The 17,355-nt window shown below is 49.0% G+C and overlaps 1 protein-coding gene across 3 annotated transcripts in view; it reads right to left on the bottom strand.

Moving 5' to 3' along the window:
- ALPL (alkaline phosphatase, liver/bone/kidney) overlaps positions 1-17,355 on the bottom strand; it is a 65,444-nt gene that overhangs the window by 28,426 nt on the left and 19,663 nt on the right. Inside the window, exon 1 of one of the 3 annotated variants that reach the window (XM_018055220.1) lies at positions 133-258. The exons of the other annotated variants lie outside the window; for them this stretch is intronic. The gene's annotated coding sequence lies outside the window, so the exon portion shown is untranslated. Of the gene's footprint in view, positions 1-132; positions 259-17,355 lie in introns of those variants that run through there. 3 annotated transcript variants of the gene reach the window in all.

Below are 17,355 nucleotides of genomic sequence, written 5' to 3'. Positions count from 1 at the left end.
CCTACTCAGAATCTCCCAGGGCAGAGCCTGGCAAGTCATCCCACGAGCAGATTAGTTTGAGAAACATTGCCTTAGAGATGATCCCATTGCCCAGATGGGAAGACTAAGGCCTAAAGAAGATAAAAGACTTACCCTGGGTCTCCCAGCTCCTCCTCCCCATAGACATGCACCGAGATCAGTCAGAACCAGCCAGTGCCTCTGGGCTATCAGCTGGGCCTTCTTGGCTTTTTCAAGGAACTGTGGCTGAAGAGAAGGCCTAACTGTTCCCGGTGCTTCCGGGGGGCGGGGCAGGGGCGGTGTGAGGAATGGGATGGGAGCTGGAGGGGGTCTGGTACCACCAGACGGGGCTGCAGCAGCTGCCTGGAGAGAGGGAGCCACCGAAGATAAGCCTAGGAACATTTCAGCTGCAGGGTCAGAGAGAGGGGACACGGAATCGCTCTCGCAGCCAAGCCCAGCGTCTCTGGCAAGCCTTGCTGGCTGGGCGTTTATTCATTCAGGACGGAAGTTATTTACGGTTGTTGCCATAAAGCAGCCTCCGGGTGAAGGGCTCTGGAAGGAATGTGCGGTGGTCAGAGTGGGCTGCAGGTCAGACCCAAGGACAGACTTCCCTGGGAGGGTGGCAGGCCAGGTGCTGGCATAGAGTGAGACCTCTAGCCGCTGCTGACAGCACCCCATCTTGGCAGAAAACAGACACGGGAGTGCCTGGGGAGGCTTGGTGTCAGCCTTGCCTGCTGCCAAGCCGTGGCACCCTCAGAGCTGTAAAAAGATGCCAGCTGTCTCTCCACCACCACCTCCACCCGCCCCAACCCAGGCACCTCCAGCCTCAGCCCCTCTGCACACTGCGTTCCCTGGTCTGGAATAGGTCTCGAATGTTCCCTGCTGTCCACCCAATGAAGTCCTCCCATCACCCTTCCCTCCTCGACCTCAGCTCTGCTGGGCTGCCCAGCACCCCGCCCAGGACCTGGCGGCAGTTACAGCTCCTGCCCTAGAAGCCGGGTGCTCAAGACCTGGAGCACGTATATCAGAGTCTTAGAGACCCATGGGTGGTCGCTCCTCACCACGGGGTGAGCTCCTAGCGAGCAGGGATCTTGTTCTGTGGATGGCGGCCGCCCCGTGGCTGGCAGAGCCCAGCGCACAGCTGGCCGGCCGGGCAGGAATGTGGGTAGGTGGGTGGGAGGGTGGCAGGTCAATGCTGAATGATGGAGGAGGCGGCTCGGCAGCAGGAAGCGAGCCCTGGAGCCAGGGCTCCAGGTTCAGATCCCTCCTCTGAAGCCAGGGTGGGGGGCTCTCAGGGCCAGTGAGCCCACCCCTGGAGCCTCAGGAGTCTCGTCGGCAAAGTGGGAGACAACAGAAGCCATAGGGTCATTGTAAGGATTGTATGAGTTAGTACACAGAAAGGCTTAAACAGAGCCTGGGATGTGGCAAGCGGGCAGTGAGAATCACCCGGCAGCCGCGGCCACTGGGCAGCGCAGGGACGGACCTGGAGGCCAGTGGGCCGGCGAGAGGCTGGCACCGAGAACGGACAGACCCTTCCCTGCCCACTCAGCCGGAGGTCATTCCCCCTGGGCACACCACAGACCTGCCCGCCTGGGAGGTCCAGGAGGTCTTTCTCGCTCCAAGACTCCAGAAACTGAAAAGCCTGCCCGGCTACTGGGCACCTCCAGCCGGGGGAGGAGTTAGTTAAGATATGGAGGTTCCAGTTCCTAGAGACAAGGGGTGCCTCGTGTCCTGAGGGCCAGATCCGTCTGTCTGTCTCTCTCTCACAGACAAACCACCCAGCTGGTGGCCTGCCACTTCCTTTTCCTCCTGAAGAAGGAAGAAGCAGACCACCTTGGGTCAGTGGGGAAGCTTCCATGGAGTGGGGAGGAGGAGAGCCAGGCTGGATGGATGGTGGGGTTAAAACGAATAGAGAGAGCGAGCGCTCCGTACAGGGGAACCCAAAAATGCAAAGGCAAGGAGGCAGCAATGTGGCATATAGAGGTCCGTTGGTGACAGAGGACAAAGTCAGCCAGGACAGACCACACAGAGGGCTCTGCTCCCTGAGGGCAGCAGGGTCAAGAACAGGAGCTCGACAGGCCCCACCTGATTTACATGCCTCTTGTTGACCTTTCACAGATGAGGACTCTGAAGCTCAGATGGTCTGCCGCTCGCCCAAGGCCACACAGCAGAGCTGGAACCAAAAGCCTCAAGGGTCTGAGTTCTAGAGCTGGAGGTTTTTCTGCAGCTCTCTGGGGCACCTGGCCCAGTCTAGGTGCCACACACTGGCTCCGCGGGCAAAGGACTGAAGCCAGTCAAGGTTCACCTGGAGAGAGGCGAGCTGGCAGCAGGGAAGTGGGGGAGGGAGAGGGCAGGGCTCAGAGACGCCGTGCCCGGGAGCCTGGGCAGAGGAGGGTCCGGGATGCTCCCACACAGGCTCCCCCCTCCCATGGGAAGGACATGTTCCCAAGCCACCTTGTTTGGGGCCAAGCCTGGGAGCTGAGTGGCGTGGGGAAGGGGGAAGTGTTTTACATCCGAGGTGTTTGCATCCTACTCAGCACTCTTGCAGCGGGAGCCTCTCTGGTGCCAGGAGACGAGCTGTCCCATGCTTACTCTCACAGCGGACAAGAAACAAGAGGCACAGAGAGGGTGTGCAACCTCCCCAGGGCCACACAGCAGTCAACAGAAGGAACAGGCCACCAACCAGCTAAGACTTCCGGCACTATTTTGGGAAGCACAGGGCAGTCTGTGAGGCACAGCATGGATGCCAGTGTCCTGGAATTCCAAACGTTAGTGGTTCCTGCCAACTGAAAAGAACATTTCAAATTGAGCCTATTCTAGAAAAATCCTTATTTTACATACTTGGTCATTATACCTGTGATAAAAATAGCATATCTTTTCATAGCTCTTACTGTGTGCAGACATTGTTCTGAGCATTACCTATATTAATTCATTCAGTCTCCACAACAGCTTACTAGGTAGGCACTATGATTACACCCAGCTTCGGTTCAGTTCAGTCACTCAGTCGTGTCCGACTCTTTGCGACCCCGTGGACTGCAGCACACCAGGCCTCCCTGTCTGTCACTAACTCCCGGAGCTTGCTCAAACTCATGTGCATTGAGTCGGTGATGCCATACACCCCACTTCCAGGTAACAAAACAAGCACAGAGAGGTTAAGCACCTTATCCAAGATCACACAGCCAGAAAGCGACCAAGTCAAGAATTCAACATCGCTTATGGATGCTCCTGTCTGCCGGGGCCAAGTGTAAACTCCTAGAGCAATCAGTAAGGCTAGAAACAAACCACGTCTTTCCTACCTGCAATGTGTACGTGATGTGTGTGTGGATTAATGGAATAGACACAGCTACCATTTGACTCACACGACTCACACTCACAATACGCTCTTCCTGAATGTGCACCTCAGCCCCTGCGGGAGGGCTTCTTACCCCGACTTCATCAAAGACAGGTGAGATGACTTGCCCCAGGTCACACCGAGAGTGGCTGAGTCCGAGAGTGGCTGAGTCCGAGTCTTTGATCCCAGGAGGCCTGTCCAGCAGAGGGGACCACCCAGGGTGTGCGGGGTTGGGGGGAGGGGCGGACTTTGGTTGGAGGCCCATCTCCAGCCCTGGACACACCCCTCCTCCCCCACCATCCCCCACTTTGGCCGGCCCTCTTACAGGACCCTGGACCACCGTGGCTGCCCTCCCTGCCTGCCCCCACTGCGCCACGTGCCCTGGCAGCTTTCCCTGAGGAGAAGAAACCTCCATTCCACAGACGGCCCACACAGGCCCTGCAAGCTGGGGGGGCTGAGGCGGCTCTGGACTTCAGAGAAATGGGCCATGAACTAGTAACCTTCTGGGTGGCAGCCAACACAAGCAGTATCCCCGGTGGCGTGTGTCTGGTTTCTCGAATGCCTGGCTCCCGTCGGAACAGGAAGGGCATGGATATTCCCAGAGACAGGTCTCACTGCCCCAGGCCCACAATAACAGCGCTCCTCACATTCCCAGGGAACCTTCCAGCGGATGGAGGCTCCTTGCACTCCTGCATTTGATATCCCTGCTGACTCTGGGAGGGCGGGAATGCACCCTGCACCTCGGGCAGAAAATATGGGCCTGCAGAGGTGAGGGTCCCAACCAAGGGGTGCACGGCTGAGCAGAGCCCCCATCGCTTGCTGGCTTTGTGACCTCGGGCACGTCACTTGCCATTTCTGGGCCTCAGTTTTCTCACGGGTCCAACGGCAACCATCACAGTGCGTACCTGGATCACTGGGCTTTCATCAGAACGAATTTCACAACAAACAGTAAGACAAAGACCCAGGGCTTGGCCCATATTAAACACCCAAAGTAACTGTTAGCTAGAAGGAGAAGTGATAACAAGGGTGCCAGGCACTAAGCGCTTTCCAGGCCTTCCCTCGTCTAATCCTCACAGCACACGGTACGGGCAATCGCTGCTCCCACTGCACAGAGAAGTTAAGTAACTCAGCCAGGGTCACACAGCTGTCAACAGGAGGACCACTGTGAAGAGGGAAGGGGAGAAGCTCAATGACTGAAGCACCGACTACGCACCGGGAGCTTTTTGTTCAACCTTTCAGAACCCAGCCAGGTAGGAATTACCAGCTCGGGTCAGAAGAGAAAACTTGAGGCTCAGAGAGGGGGCGGGGGGTGCAGGGTCACACTGCAACCACGTGGGAGAGCTGGGATGCAGGCCAGGCATGTCTGGCTCCATATCCAGGGCACTGGCAGCCCCAGCCCAGTCACATGCAGGACAACTTCCATCAGAGGCACCATCACGGACAGCAGATGCCGATGCCTCCGCCACCCCCAGTACAGGGAGCCCGGCATCAGTGTGCCATGTGATGTGTGTGTGTGTGTGTGTGTGTGTGTGTGCGCGCGCGCACGCGCACGTGTCGCAGAGTCCTGGCAGTGAGCAAAGCAGGGCTCCCATTGTGCGTGCGTCCAGCCCCGTGACCGGTCCTCACGTCAGGCTGTTGCCTCTGTCCCCAGACCGGCTCCTCCTGGCCTCCACCTGACTGCAGCCTCCTCGGGACCTCTCCTATCTGGAACAGGCAGTTAAGGGAGGGGTTTCAGTCACACTGGCCCCCTCCCTCCCGGGTCACCCCTTTGGGTTTATAAGTTTACACAAAGGGGCTGAGATGCGTGGTGACAGCTGAGTTACCAGTCAGAGTTGTGGCTGGTCACTCGAGGGCTTTTCTCTCATCTGAAAAGCTGGGACAATAAATGCCATTCCACTTCCAGAAACAGCTTCTTGAGAGGGAAGGAACTTTGCAAACTGTCAAGTGCTATCAGATATTTCTACTGCTTTTTGCTGCTTCCCCTTCTGAGGACTGTGGTGGACATCTGCTGTCATTTTTGGCCACCCAGACAGAATCCATTCTCCCTTCCGAACGATATTGCTGAGTTCCCTAGGGAAGCGACTCTCCCTTTTTCAGCCAAGTGGTCTGAGTCAGTCCTACCTCCAGCAGCTGCAGGTGGGTCCCGATGGCTGAAGTTGGAAGACTCTCCCCACCTGGATGGTGTGATATGAGGGTGTGGGGCAATGGGGAGGTGCACTGTGTGGAGCCTGATGATAAAGCAAGCTCTCAGAAGGTGGAATAGAGAGATGCAGAGAATCTGAATCTTTGATGACACTGCTTGAGCCCCTGGATACAGCCATGCCTGAAGCCTACCTCTGAATATCCAAGTTATATGAGCTAATTACCTCCCCGTATTGCTTACTTTGGATTTTCTGTTACTTGGAACATAGAGCCTGAGCTCAGAACTCCATGGTAGCCCATTTTCCTCAGCTGCTTACATTGTAAACAACCACATCATGTCACTCAGCTAGTTGTCGCTATCAAAGGAAAAAATCTTGCAAACGAGTTAAAGATGGATCAGTAAGTTTCAATGGATGATAAAATGAGGCCAACCAATACAAGTTAGGTCTTCGTGGAATCTGTTAACTAGTAGAATTGTAGAAAGTCCATGGAGAGGATTTGCCTAAAAACTCTTCTACATGCAAGACTCAGACCCTCCGCTTCCAACAGGTTGTTGTCAGTTGAGTTTAACAACTCTTTGACCACCTGGTTCCAAGTGTCTACTACGTGCCTGGTCCTGTGCTGAGGGCCACAGGTACAATCAGGCTTCTAGACCCTTTGGTCTAATGATGCTAGGTCACCAAACACATTTTCACTATATTTTACACAAAGCCCTAGGAGCCTGGCCTACAAGGGGGAAACTGCTGCACCCATTTCACAGAGAAGGAAATAGAGACTTAGAGGGGTGTAGCGGCTCTCCCAACTGCTACAGAGGGGCAGGGCCATGCCCCTGGATCTGTGTGACTCCAATCCCTGTGCCTTGGATGGTAAGGACGGTGCTGGGACTGGCCTTTCTTGGAGGTAGTTTGCTCCACTTAGGGGCAATCAGAGGGCTTCGCAGATGGCCCAGTGGCAAAGACGCAGGAGATGCAGGCTTGATCCCTGAGCTGAGGATCCCCTGGAGGAGGCAACGGCAACCCACTCCAGTATCGTTGCCTAGACAATTCCATGGACAGAGTGACTGGCAAGCTGTAGTCCATGGGGCCACAAAAAGGAGGCCACGACTGAGCAACTGAGCACGCCTGCACAGGGCAATCAGAGCGGTTAAAAAAGCTAGAGAAAGCAGGGAAGCCTAGCATCGTGGGCTTCCTGTTTGCCCTGAGGTCTGGGCTCCATGAGAAGCCCCAGTACTCAGGCCCATCCGGCTTTACAGGGCTCTCCTACAGGGCTCACTTCCTGCAGGCTGTGGCCAGAGCGGGTCCAGACACCACCCTAAAATCCAGGCTCCAAGCGAGCTGTCCTGCTGCCTCTGCCCAGCATCTTTAAGATCCAACTAACACGGCCTCAACATCCCCTATATACCCTAGGGCCTTCCCTATACGTTATCAACCAATCTTCACTTGACCACTGCTTATTGAGCACCTACTATATACCAGGGGCACATCACTGCTGGTGGGGTGAGCAGACAACAAGAAAACAAGTACAATCAGTGGATAATGCAGGAAAATCAGTGAAATCAGTAGGTAATGGTAAATGAGATGGAGAAATACAAGGCAGGGAGGAGAGGTGGTATTTGCAGGGGAGTTTTTGTTGTTGTTTGGGTTGGGTTTTTTTTTTTTTTTTTTTTTTGCAGTTTTAAATAGGGAGATCAGAAAAAGTCTCACCAGAAAATCATCTCACCGGAGCCTTGCAATAATCCCACACAGCTGAGAACTGCAAACAAGGAAACCGAGACTTCAGGACTAAAGTCCACGCAGCGCCAATCTAACCAGCCATGGAGCTGAGATTCTGGTGCACTGATACTTCTCCCTTACCAAAGGTTACTAGCAGCCCTTTTGCAGCCTCTGAGAGGTAAAGCCACATGTTCAAACCTGCAAGAGTAAACGACAGGGCTGGGGTCAGCCCCGGTGCCACAGTCTGGAACCGCCTCTTAGAAGACCTACAACTGTTTCCGCAGGCCTTGGTCTCCAGCATCAGCTCCGGGCTGGTTGAATCTCAGTTCTCTTCTTTGCAGACTCCGTGTCCTCCAAGACTACTGCTCTCCTTCCCAGAGCCCCTCTGGCTCCCTATCTCAGGTCACTTGAGCCGCTAATTGTCCAACCCTCACTCATTCTGTCTCCTCAATTAACTTCTGGCCCATCACAAAACCTGCATTTGCATGAAACCTAAAAAGACATCTTGTGGAAGGCCTAGGGCAGGCAGACAGCTGGCGTATGTGTGGAAGGGGGAGGGGGCATTCTCACCAAGCTTTCCCATCTGGATTTGTTCAATAAGCTCCCAAACCCCAGACTAATCTTTCTGAATATGAGGCAGACTGGAAAGGCCTTGGCCTTGGAGAAGCTGGATACAAGGTTAAGTCCTGGCGGTACGGCTTTGAAAGTGATTTTATGTCTGAGGCTGCAGTTTCCTTATCTGTAAGACAGGGTTACAGATTCTTATTTCCCAAGGTTGTTTTAAAACATCCTGATTTTGCAAGGCTGTTTTAAAGATGCAATGCAATGGAGAGTATCTGTTAGGCAATATTGGGTAGAATTTTTAGAAATTTCGATAGAGCCTGGCAGGCAAACATCAAGATTTTATGGACTGGAATGAAGAAAGGTCTGTGCGAACCGCCATCATCAGCACAGCGACAGCTGCGTTCATTCGGCTCCTGTACCCTGAGGTAGGCACCCTTAGGACCAACTTTATCAGACAGAAGTTGGGGGGAAAAGCATAGAGACTAAGCAGCTTGCCTATGGTCACGTGCAGACAAGTGGCAGAGTTGGGATTATGAACCCCACTTGCCCAAGCCGGAAGCGTACGCTCTTAACCATTATCCTAGGTTAGTAAATGAGCTTTCACGAGCTGAACTAGCTACTCACTGAAACACAGAGATTAAGTTCAGAACCTTCATTCTTAACCACTGTATTAGAGGAATCACTGACCGAAGCTGCTCACCCCGGCCGGTAACCACTATTGTGAGTTATTTTACGACACATCCTGGTAAGGAACACGGAACTAACAAGTCACCACCAGCCAGAAGAATTCGGGAACGGTCCAAAGGAGACACCACGTGTCCTACCAACCTCTCAGAATCCTCCTCATTGGAATCCATTTTGGCTGACCAACGCGTGCCCCACCAGTCATGTTCAGGTCACTATTGATATTACTAGGTAGAATCCCCTCACCTCGTCAGTTCATAATGCTTACTCTGACTCTGGCCATAAATATGAGTTTTCTTCTGTGAATCAAGCTCAATCAGACCAACAAGCAGTTTCAGCCAAGCAATAAAATCTCCCATAATTATGGGATGGATTTATGTAGAAAACACCAGGCTATGGTAATTTAAGTTTAAAGTTTCCTCCATGTTGGGAACAATTAAATCATACTAAGGATAATCAGTCTAGTCCCACTAGGATTGGACTGTGTGCCTTGTGGACAATGCACGCTCAGTTGTTTCAGGTGTGTCCAATTCTTTGCGTCCCTATGGGCTGTAGCCCATCAGGCTCCTCTGTCCATGGGGCTTCTCCAGGCAAGAATACTAGAGTGGGTTCCTATGCCTCCCGCCAGGGGATCTTCTTTATGGGCAATGCCAGTACATAATTTCCTTGAAAGATAAGGATTGGTATAGAATAGACTAAATTAGATGACCTGGAATATATTGGGCTACACCTAATGAAAGTTTTGGCTTAATTCTTATGACTTTACTAACACTGCTAGCTATGTTATTTGTATTTTATCTGTTTTATAAAATTGCTATTTCCTACATAACCAAATGTTTGACTGAGCCTCTGATAAAATGATGACATGTAGATCCATATGAGATCATAGTTATAACAGTGTCTAATTCTAGATATGGGGAGAAGCAACAAGAGGGAATATTTTTCTGTATCATAATAGGCTAGTAAAGACAGGTGGTCTGGAGCTTTTTGGCACTGTTAATGGGAGTGGCCTGTCAAAAAAATCTTTGCCAGACCTGGGAGTAAGCATTCCCAGCACCGTGGGACAAAATGGTCATGAAATGCCCCCTCCTTAAACTATGGTCAAATTTATGACCATGAAGGGAATCCACTGACTGGAAACTGGCACTTGTCATCTGCCTCTACAAGGGTTAAATTACTGCAGCCGCTGACCTTCAACACCCTCTTGAAAGTAGTTCAGGGTAGAGATCAGGAATGAGGCCCTTGGTGCTCTGGGAAAAACTGGAAGAGGCCTTCAAATAGTGAGATATTTCCAGGAGAAGACTTTATGAGTTCCAATTCTAGCATCTTCTCACATCTAGAGAAATACTAACATCGTTAATGGTGACATCTGCTTTGGCTATTAAGGAGAATATTACAATTAAAAGTAAAGATGGAGTAACTATGATTCAGACATCCAAAGAAATAACTAGATGACACTGTGTTTGTAATTTAAGGCTAGTCCTTGTATTGCTAAGAAATTGCTTTCTGAGCTGTGTCAGCCTTGGATGCCACGAGATGTTCTCAGAACAATGTCTGCTGGCAGCTAGTAACTACAACCTTCCTTTTTAAAGGCCTCCTCTTGTAACTGTTACATTTTTAGACAAGGAAATTGCTTTAGATCATACACTCACAAAAAGAGGAGGCATCTATGATGACCAATAGCACCTTTCATCTGTATGTTAATATTACATTTAAAGCAAAAAGAGGAGGCATCTATGATGACCAATAGCACCTTTCATCTGTATGTTAATATTACATTTAAAGCAAAAAGAGGAGGCATCTATGATGACCAATAGCACCTTTCATCTGTATGTTAATATTACATTTAAAGTTAAAACCTACTTAGATGAGTTTCCCCAAAATACCTGCTCCAGACTGGGTTTCAGGCTTACTCTCCCTGAAAAGAAATGAGATTCACTCTATTAAAATTCCAGTTGTCACTCCTCCAACTACCTTTAATTGGGTCGGTCACACCAACATGGCAGACCAAGGGATTGAGGTTTTAATCATATAAGACTCGGATCCAGGACTTGCAACTCAGAAAACCTTACAGTTCAGAGTCTATTCTTCAAATTGAGGCAGCATCGTGCCACATTTTGACAGGAAGTTGCCCGAGCCATAGTGACCCAGTTCCCTGAATTAAAACTGAGCAGGACCCTGTGGGCCTTCGGAATACAAATCCCTTCTGTGTCCTCTATTTCTCTATATCCTTGCAGGGTATAGGCTTCATTCGGCCTCCCTGACCTTTCCTGAGTTCTCTGGAACTCAGATTCAAACAGCTGCTGATAAGGGAAGGGAGGAAGCACAGAAACAAGGGAAGTGTAGCCAAGCGGTGGTGGAGTCCTGGGCAAGAGCCTGGTGCCCACCCAACAAACATGCATAGCAATATCTTTGAGAACTGGGGCCCCCATGCAACAGCTGCTGATAAGGGAAGGGAGGAAGCACAGAAACAAGGGAAGTGTAGCCAAGCGGTGGTGGAGTCCTGGGCAAGAGCCTGGTGCCCACCCAACAAACATGCATAGCAATATCTTTGAGAACTGGGGCCCCCATGCAGGTGGAGGATGGTGACTTCAGGCTGACTGTTAGACACCCGGAGCACTGCCCTATTACCTCACCATCAATGGATCAGAAGAAATCACACCCTGAAGCCCCCAACCCAATTCTGCCTTCCTTCTCTGGGGCCTGGTGATGACCATCCTGCTGGGCCTCCTGTTTCGATCTCTGCTTCCTCTCCGACAGGGTCAAATAGTTTCAGGCTAAATTGTTACCACGAGGGTGAGTGTCGGCTTTGGGCACAGAATGCCTATATGCAGATCATGTGGAGAGAGACTTCTGGCTACGAGGCAGGACTACAGCCATCTCAGCTGGAAGCAGTTACAGAAGAAAGAGATTGCTGCCCCAGTTCCCAAGAAGTACCTTGAGTAGGAACTGAAGTCTCTCAGCAGGGAGTTGTTAGGGGAAACACAAAAACTGCCCACCCTGGCCAGGCACCATAGTAATCATCTGCATAAGTTACTTTATGACAGGAGGTCCTGGTAAGGAACATGCAACTAACAAGCCACTACCAACTGGAAGAATTTGGGAAAGGTCAAAACGAGATGTCACGTGTCCTACTAACCCTCCAGAGTCCTCCTTGTTGGAATCCATCATGGCTTGAGCAATGCGAGGACCATCAGGAAGGACTCTGAGTCAAAATGGTTGGCCAGAGATAACCTGGAAACGAATTCCAAACCCATAAAACCCAAGACTGCAAGCCACACAGCGGAGCAGCCCTCCTGGGTTCCCAGCAAAGTCTCTTGCCTTGTCTGTCTCCTCAGACAATTCATTTCCGAGTGTTAGACAAGAGCCCACTTCCGGACCCTGAATGGGGTCCCCCACTTCCTGAAACAACTGTACCAGCATGTCAGAGCTAAAAGGGGCTCTGAAATAATCTAACTCAATACGCTCATTTTTTCCCAGCAGGGGCCTAAAGGTCCAGAGAGATAGTGAGACTTTCCCAAAGTCGCACAGTCAGTTGAAGAACAGGACGGGCACCTGGTTTCCTAACTCTAGAACCCCATGCTATCAGTGTCACATTGCCCATGAGAGGTCTTCAGGGAAAGAATCTTGAGGACGCACCAGAATTTTTCCAGCAGAAGTGCAGGGAAGACAGACTAATGAGAGTGAACAGCAGCACACGTGAAGGCCTGGAGGCGAAAGTCCTTTTAGGGAACAGTGAGCTGCTAGTTGCATGCAAAGGTTGGCGCAGGGACAGACGATAAAGCTGAGTTTTCATGCTGAACCAAATTTCATATTTGCACATGGTCCTTCTATTGTGTAACGCTTTTCTAATACAGTTTCTTATACTGTTTAACGTTGCCAATATCTTCCCTTATCTATTTTGTATGTTTCTAATGGTAATTAAAAGTTCTGGGTCTTTCTGTCCCAATGTCGCTGACTCCAGTGCTATCCTGAGTCAGTTTGCTGTTTTTGTTTTGAAGTTTTGTGCTCTGGCTGGCGATGTGGTTGGGGTGCTGCACGTACTTTCCCTTGAAACAGTGAAGGAAGACATATGGCTCTGGGCCCCTTTCCCACAAATCAACACCAGAGTAACAATAGAGCAAAACGTCACTAAGCCTAGGAGCTTGAGGAGGGAAGCGGAATCTCCTGGGGAGATGGAAGCGGGTGGTTAAATCGGTGTGTGCAGGGGGAGGGGGTGGGGACGCAGCAGCCAGGAGAAGGGGTACGGCCTGGCGCGGGCGTGGAGAACACCGTAGAACAGATAACAGAGTTTGAGCTCTGCTCTTGCCTTTTTGCATCAAGACTTCCCCAACACAACCCCTCCATCCCCTCTCCCGGCCCCCGCCCCCAAAACATGCCCACTTGCCCTTCAGAAATGAAGGCCAGCGTTCTCACTGGAACAGGCAGGGACCAGGCAGACGGCCCAAGTGTCTGCGGGAATAAAATCAGGGCCACGGAGCAGGCTCTGAGGAACTGCAGAAATCAAGAGCGAACTCACAGTCACTCCACCAGCCCTTCTCTTCCAGACCTGGAGGTTGGAGGATTCTGACCTAGGCAGACAGCCCCCTCCCCTGGCTGCTTCTTCCTAGCACTCAGAAAGTGAGGCTCAGGACTTCCCTGGAAATCCAGTGGGTAAAAATCCGCCTGCCAATGCAAGGGACGTGGGTTCGGTCCCTGGTGTGGGAAGATTCCACATGCCACGGGGCAACTAAACCCATGTGCCACAACTACCGAGCCCCCACGCGCCACAGCTGGTCCCCGGCTGCCACAACTAGGAAACACCTGTGCACAGCAGCAGGCAAGCGTGCTGGAGTGGGCTGCCATTGCCTTCTCCGAATGAAGACTCAGCACAGCCCAAATTAAACAAAGTTGAAGAAAAGAAAGTGAGGCTCAGTCCCGTAGAGTTCGTTACTTGGTGGGGGTCGGGGGAGTTGTGATGCTAAACCCGGGGAGGAGCTATGCAATTCTGGCACCTGGGGGTCTCCACTCTGGGACTGGCCTCTCCTTGGGCTCACCGATGCTGACAGAGACGAGGGTCAGGCTTGGATTTTTACCCCAATATGCAGCACCAGACAGGCTTAGCTGAACGTCCCCTTCCCCTGAGGAATGAGATCACGGGTTAAAGAACAGGGAATCTGGGGAGCACATCGGCTTCCAAAGAAAAACAAATTGAGTAGAGATAGCACTGGAACTGGCCAGGTCCAACAGATGGATTTTAAACAAGAATTCTAAAACAAGCATTAGAAACACGTGAAAGAAATACGGTATTAGTGAAATAAAAGAGAATAAGAAATTGTTAAAGGACCCAGGTGGAAGTATTCTATATGAAAAACCAGTTGAAATAACAGATATAATAGGTAAAATGAATTATAGAACAGATACAGCATCTGAGCAATGAAATAGGGAACTGGGATATCAGATGGAGGAATATCTCTAGGAAGAAGCCAGGAGGGATGAAGAAATAGAAAATATGAAAGAAATGGTAAAAGATTGGTTAAAAGTTAAACACCAACCCCAATCTTACTCTATCAATTTGAAATGGATCATAAGCCTAATTATAAAAGTCAGAACTATAAAGCATTATCCTTCAATTAAAAATAAATAAAAAGCCAGAAGCATAAAGCTTCTAGAAGCTAACATAAGCAGATATCTTGTGACTCTGGGTAGGACAAGGAGTCTTAAGTTCATTTGAAAAATTGATAAGTTGGACTTCATCCAACATTTAAAATTTCTGCTCATCAAAAGAGAGCATTGGGTTTCCCTGGTAGTCCGGTGATTAAGAATCCACCTTGCAATGCAAGGGACACCGGTTTCATCCCCGGTTCAGGAAGATCCCACACGCCACAGAGCAACTAAACCCACAAGCCATAACGAGTGAAGCCTCCATGCCTAGAGCCTATGCTCCATAACAAAGAACACCCCAGGGTGCAGCAGCAAAGGCCCACCATGGCCAAACATAAATAAATTAACCTTTCACATAAACAGACAGCATTAAGAAACTGGATAGACATATTCTGGAAAAGAATACGCGCAATACACATAGCTTAAAAAGACGCGTATCCAGGAAATAAAGAGCTCCTGAAGCCGACAATGCTTCCCGGGTGGCTCAGCGGTAAAGAACCCACTTCCCAATGCAGGAGATACAGGTTCGATCCCTGGATCGGGAAGATTCTCTGGAAGAGGAAATGGCAGCCCGCTCCAGTATTCTTGCCTGGAGAATCCAATGGACAGAGGAACCTATTGGGCTACACAGTCCATGGAGTGGCCAAGAGTCAGACATGAATGAGCGCACACCCAGGAAGTTCACAAGAAAATGGTTAACTCTTCCTCCCCAGCCCACACAAAGAGCAAGAGACTTAACCATTTCAAAAAAAAGAAGACACACAAATGACCAAAAGCTCTAGGTACTCCACATCGTTATCAGGCAAATAAAAATTGAAACATCCACCAGGATGACTAAAACCAAGTCAGCATGACGAAAATGTAGAGAAACTCATGCTTGTGTAATAATCTTTTGAAAAAGTTTGTCAAGCAAACATGTACTTATGACACGATCCAGCAATTTCACTTCTAAGTATTTACACTCAAAGATTACAAAGTATTCAAAGGAACTTTATTCATAATATCCCGAAACTGGAAATAGTTCAAATATTCAGTAACTGAATTATGAATAAACAATGGTGGTATGGTATATCAGTACCAATGGAAAACCACTTGGCGAAAAAAAAGAGAGCTACTGAGGCAACAAATGCAGATAAATATCAAAAGCATTATGTTAAGTGAAAGAAGCTAGACATAGAAGAGTACCTGCTGTATGATTTCATTTATGTGAAACTATAGAAGAGGCCCAATCTAATCTATGGTAAAAGGACTGGGAACAATGGTTGCAATTTGGGAGGAAAAATAGACTGGAAAGGGGTATGAGGGAACTCGACAGAGAGAAAATTCTTTAAAATCTTATTTTGGGGTTCTGTTTATAAGGTAATGTGATTGGTCAAAATACTACATTGACTGGGGTGGAGGGTGGGAAAGGTCGGTTTTCATTCCAATCCCAAAGAAGGGCAAAGCCAAAGAATGTTCAAACTACCACACTATTGCACTTATTTCACATGCTAGCAAAGTAATGCTCAAAATCCTTCAAGCTGGGCTTCAACAGTATTTGAACCAAGAACTTCCAGGTGTACAAGCTGGGTTTAGAAAAAGGCAGAGGAACCAGGGATCAAATCGCCAACATCCATTGATCATAGAAAAAGCTAGAGAATTCTGGAAAAACATCTACTTCTGCTTCACTGACTACGCTACAGCCTTTGACTGTGTAGACCACAACAAACTGTGGGAAATTCTTCAAGAGATGGGAATACCAGACCACCTTACCTGCCTTCTGTGAAATCTCCATGCAGGTCAAGAAGCAACGGTTTAGAACCGGACACAGAACAATGGATTGGTTCTAAACTGGGAAAGGAGTTCGTCAAGGCTACATATTGTCACCCTGCTTATTTAACTTATATGCAGAGTACACCATGCAAAATGCCAGGCTGGATAAAGCACAAACTGGAATCAAGATTTCGGGGAGAATTATCAGTAACCTCAGATATGCAGATGACACTACCCTTATGGCAGAAAGCAGAGAGGAACTAAAGAGCCTCTTGATGAAGGTGAAAGAGAGCGAAAAAGCTGGCTTAAAACTCAACATCCTGTCCCATCACTTCATGGCAAATAGATGGGGAAACAATGGAAACAGTAACAGACTTTATTTTCTTGGGCTCCAAAATCACTGCAGATGGTAATTGCAGCCATGAAATTAAAAGACGCTTGCTCCTTGGAAGAAAAGCAATAACAAACATAGACAGCATATTAAAATGCAGAGACATTACTTTGCCAACAAAGGTCCATATAGTCAAAGCTATCGTTTTTCCAGTAGTCATGTACGGATGTGAGAGTTGGACCATTAAGAAAGCTGAGTGCCGAAGAGTTGATCTTTCCAACTGTGGTGCTGGAGAAGACTCTCGAGAGTCCCTTGGTTTGCAAGAAGATCCAATCAGTTCATCCTAAAGGAGACCAGTCATTAGAAGGACTGATGCACGTGCTCACTTTGGCAGCACATGTAAATTAGAAGGACTGATGCTGAAGCTAAAGCTCCAATACTTTGGCCACCTGATGCGAAGAGCTATCTCATTGGAAAAGACCCTGATGCTGGGAAAGATTGAAGGCAGGAGAAGGGGATGACAGAGGATGAGATGGTTGAATGGCATCACTGACTCAGTGGACATGAGTTTGAGCAATCTCTGGGAGATGGTGAAGGACAGGAAATGTTGGCATGGTGCTGTCCATGGGGTTGCAAAGAATTGGACATAACTGAGCAACTCATAACAATGGATACATGCATACATATGGCTGAGTCTCTTTACTGCTCACCTAAAATGATCACAACATTGTTATTTGGCCATCAGTTCAGTTCAGTCACTTAGTCATGTCTGATTCTGTGAGTTTTATAGTTATTATGCTATGCTATACTGCACTACAAAATACAAAGTTAAAAAACCCCACAACACTGAACGCTTAAGATCTGTATATTTTATTGAATGAAATTATATATCAACAACAAAAAGAGAGAAATGAAATATAATTGCCAACATCTAGATATTAAGCGTTCCAGGAGAGGAAAATAAATCAAAGGAGGAGATATTGGAAGAAATAATGAAGATAACTTTGGAACTGAAGAAAGATGATAGATCTCAATTTGAAAGGGCCCCAAATACACCAAACAGGATGAATAATGAAAAAATGCACACTGAGAAATATTAGAGTGACTATCAGAATAAAAAAACATTCCCAAAGTCCAGAGAAAAACAGATCACTTAAAGGAGTAAGTGTCAAATTGAATCGACTAAAGTACCAAAGGAA

Source organism: Capra hircus, chromosome 2 (assembly GCF_001704415.2).
Source record: "Capra hircus breed San Clemente chromosome 2, ASM170441v1, whole genome shotgun sequence".
Classification (NCBI taxonomy): domain Eukaryota; kingdom Metazoa; phylum Chordata; class Mammalia; order Artiodactyla; family Bovidae; genus Capra; species Capra hircus.
The sequence above is the reverse complement of the archived record's forward strand: the minus strand, read 5'-3'. Positions and strand labels throughout refer to the sequence as shown.